Genomic DNA, 4,402 nt, shown 5'->3' with positions numbered 1-4,402 from the left:
CCTCGGCCTCCCAGAGAGCTAGGATTACAGGCGTGAGCCACCGCGCCCGGCCCAATATAGTATTTCTTAATTGCATCTCTTCCTTCCCTATTGCTGATCTAGAACTCCTGAGCTCAAACAATCCGCCCGCCTCGGCCTCCCAGAGTGCTAGGATTACAGGCGTGAGCCACCGCGCCCGGCCCAATATATATTTCTTAGAATAGCTCAGATATTCAAAAGACATCATTAGACTGTGGTGGTTTCTTGCACATCATTCAGCTCCACCTTTCCTTTTTCCTTAATTTAGATATTGGAAGCTTTATGATCTCTTATGCACAAATTTATGTGTCTATTTTTTCCCACTTACATTGCACTGGCAATAATTTCGACTAAATTTAGCTGTTTCCTTAAATCTAATATTTCTATTTTCTGATTTCTATTCAAAGCCAATAGAAACATAACACTTTTATAATAGTTAGACTGAATTCATTTATTGTTGACTGAGTCACAATACTAGATCCTGTATCAGTCATGCATTTAGGTTGTGTGTGTCTTGCATTGTATTAGTAGTCAACATAAATGACAATCATATGGCATGACTTCCCAAGGTGAGAGGAATAAGTAGAGAGTCACACTGTAGATCAATTACAGTCTCTCTGGGGTCCTTTGCAGTTGTCACAGGTAAAGTACATTATAGTAATAAAACTTAATGTCATATGGTACAGATAAATTTTCAGTATGAAAGGACACTCCGTTCTCTGCAGCAGAAGAAGTAAAGCAGCATTTTGGGTACCCAAAGATATAGGGGACCCAATAGCTATTCATAAATCTCATTTTGATATTCCAGAAAAACTCACCTTCAACTCACCTTTGATATTGAATATCATATTCAGTCAAGTTCTAGACTATCGGTGCAGGATAAAAGATTAAAAATCTATGAACAGTGAAATTAGGAATGTGGGAAGGTAAGAGAAGAATTGATGAGCAGTGCAGCAAGAGAACTACAATAAAATTTTCTATGGAAAGACTATTTAACTATGGAAAGGTAAAGAGCTTTATAAAGGTAAAAGGAAGCAAAGGAATATTGCTTCTTACACATGAACTTCCTCTTCGAAACTTTATCCCCATTGGCCTGCAAAAATGATTATTTTGTGATTTTGTAAAACATTAATCAATATTAATTGAATGCTTCTTTTGTAATGATAAAATATCCAGTATTCAGTCTTAACGAATTTACAATCCATCTCTCAGTAACTGAGCTTCTATGTACGCCAGGAAGAGCACAGAACATATATTAGGTAAGAAACAAAAAGAAATACAGTTTGCTGTCATAGGAGGAGTTCATCAAACAGATACCTAAGTTCACAACAAAAAATAGTGTTTGTCTAGAATCAGAATTGTCAATTTAGCAAAAAGGATTATATATGTGTAGGGTATAGGTGTGTGTGTATACATATGACATATATGTGTTATATATGTATAAAACAAATTTTAAAAAATTTTAAATTGAAATGAATTTGGGATATGTCCTAGTTAGTGATTTAAGACACAGATCATTTATCTTTATAATTGAAGCCTATTTTTAGATGCATTGATGTAACTGCAATATCAATTTAGCTTTAGTACAAAAATAGTTAAATTAATGAGTTATTTGCATTATTGAATACCTACCATAAAAAGGTATCTTTGCCTTTTCATCAGAAATATCATTATTTCCAGAGTACACATGGGGCTAGTGACTTTATTAGCTAGTGATGACAGAAAAAAAAATTCAGAAACCTCTGCTTTTAAGTCCCTTTGCATTTTAAAAAGGAAGAATAACTAATTCAAACAAGGATAGGTTCTATCCTAGTCATCTGTCATTACATCTTTCTAGTTATTATATCATTAACCTGCATCATTCACCAGAGAACATTATTCTACATCTTGAATTGAGTGATGCATTAAAATGACGAAGTTTTAATCTCCTCTAAAATTTTAAGACATACAACTGTATTTGGCTAGGGAAGCTGTCACTGATTCCCTTATAGATTTTTTCCCCCAGCTGCAGTAAAGTTGTAGCCTTTTCTTCAAGCCTATCATACATTAAAAAGAACAGTGCTTCAATTAATTCAATTTCCAGAAGAAGGAGAAAGAAATAAAATTACTTGAACAGGATGTGGTTTAGTCAGTTAAGGGAAAAATGACCTTTTAAAATTCAAAAATAAAATATTCTTTCTATTTAAGATAATACTAATCTAATCATGCCATGTGTAGTGAAATGTTATATTCATTTAGAAGCCAAAATACTAAATGTTGTAAGCATAGGAATTACAATATATTAGTCCCAGTAGCAATGGTGTATTCAGAATTAGACAAAACGTAAGCCATACCTATGTTCACAATTGATAAAGAAAAAGGAATGTAGTTCTATATCCCTCTACAGTTTTAATACCATATCCATTCACTCCACAGGTATTTACTGAACCCCATAATGTGGCTAGTCTAGTCTTTTCTAAACACTGAAGACACTTCATCTTCTAAATTAGATGCAGGGCTTGCTTTCTATGTGTTCGAAACCAATTCAGAGGGATATATCCATTATTTTATGTAGGTATGTCATAACTCAAGGAGTGAAAAAGCTCAGGGAATAAGAGACTAACGTCAGCCAGAGAAGTCTGGAAAAAAAAAAATCAGTAGACATAAGCCTTTTATAAAAAGTTGATGATTAAGAATATAAATTGATACAAAGAGTAAAAAGATTTAAAAAATTAGGGTAAGAAATAGCAGAAAAAATTATTTTGCATGAAGAATGAGCATAATATATTAAACAAAAAGAGAAGCACTGCCTTTCTGAAATAAAGAATATGTCCTAAAGAACAGTGGAGAATGAGGTGGGAGAATCAAGCCTTTGAACGTGAGTAAGATAGATGCAGCCAATATTGCCTAGGGGATGATTAAATATATTGCAAGACAGCATATACATTTTATTGGTTAAACATTACGAAAATGTTTTCAATGCTCAATTTGATGAGATACAAAATAGTACAATGATGTGCCAGAGCTTTAGTTGATAAAGCTCTAGAATATCTGCTAGAACCTTAATTTCTGTAGTAATTTCTTTCATTACCAACTATGAGGAGAACTTGCTATGCCTGTAACTAAGATGCTTTATGAGAGACAAAAAAAAAAAAAAAGAAAGAGTTGTATTTTTCTTTCAAATAATTCTTCAAATGTGATTACTTCCAAAAGAAGGGGAAAAAACGTGCTGCAGAAAATTTAACAGCATGATGACACTTAGGCAAGGGCACCATTATGAGTAGAGACCTATTTCTAGAAAGAATATATTCTACTATCATAGTCTGAGCAGGAGAAAAAAAATCTCACGATGAAAAAGACCTCATTATTTTTCTCTTTTTTCCTTACTTTAAAAGTGTTTCTCATTTGTTGTATTTCAAATCCATTTCTACATACAATGGATTTGAAAATAATCAATATAGAATTGTTGCATATATTAAATATTTAAATTTTAAAAAGTTGTTTTGAAGAGCAAGGTGGAAGAATAAGAGCTTTATAGCATCACCCCCATCCCCACCCCACAGAAGCATTTTGACAATTATCCATGGGCAAGAATACCTGTGGAAATCCAGCAGTACAGTGGAGAGTTCAAACACACCATTGGAGCAAAAAAAAATCTGAAAATAGAAGTACTGAAGAGGGCAAAAGGAATAGTTTCATTTTACCCACATCACACTCCCTCCCGAATAGCACAGCTCAGTACCAAAAAAAACCCCTTTGACCCACAATTTCACCCATAGGATAAAGTGAGAGCATAGTGCTGGAACATCTGGCTCTACAGCTGTGCAGAATGCTGCCCAAAAGGCCACCTTCCTTCTTTCATCACCCAGATTACTAGAGTGATCAACACAGCTGAATGGCTGGGAGAGACTGAGAATGAGGAAGAGAGAACATGAACCCTACTAATTGCTCTGGGAACACCATCGGGAAGCCCACCCATGAGCCGCTTGGGGTGCCTCACCTGCAGACCCCCCAAGAGGCCTCCTGGCACCCCAAATGCTCCATGTGTCTCACCACTCACTCCCCCTTGCTGGCTCCTCAAGTGCTCCCCTCTGGAAGGTGAGTGCAAGTGGCTGTCATGGATAGCCACTTTGACTCTGTGAACTGTGAAAAAGCACCTAAACTTAAGTTTTTCAGGGGAGCACACTAAGAAAACAAATGGCAGGCTCTCAGCATCTGGCCTGGCTTTGTGAGCTCAAGTTTGATTATATTTGACCTACTATAATATTTGATTATATCTGAGTTAACAAGATACAATAGAATTTAACTAGAATAGCCTCTCTTACACAGCAAAACCTTTTTAGATATACCTAGGACTATAATTATCAAATTTTATCTGTGGTTAGCAATTTATTCTAGGTGGGAA

The sequence above is a fragment of the Propithecus coquereli genome, unplaced genomic scaffold (genome assembly GCF_000956105.1).
Source record: "Propithecus coquereli isolate 6110/MARCELLA unplaced genomic scaffold, Pcoq_1.0 Scaffold488, whole genome shotgun sequence".
NCBI classification, from domain to species: domain Eukaryota; kingdom Metazoa; phylum Chordata; class Mammalia; order Primates; family Indriidae; genus Propithecus; species Propithecus coquereli.
This window is presented reverse-complemented; position numbering follows the sequence as displayed.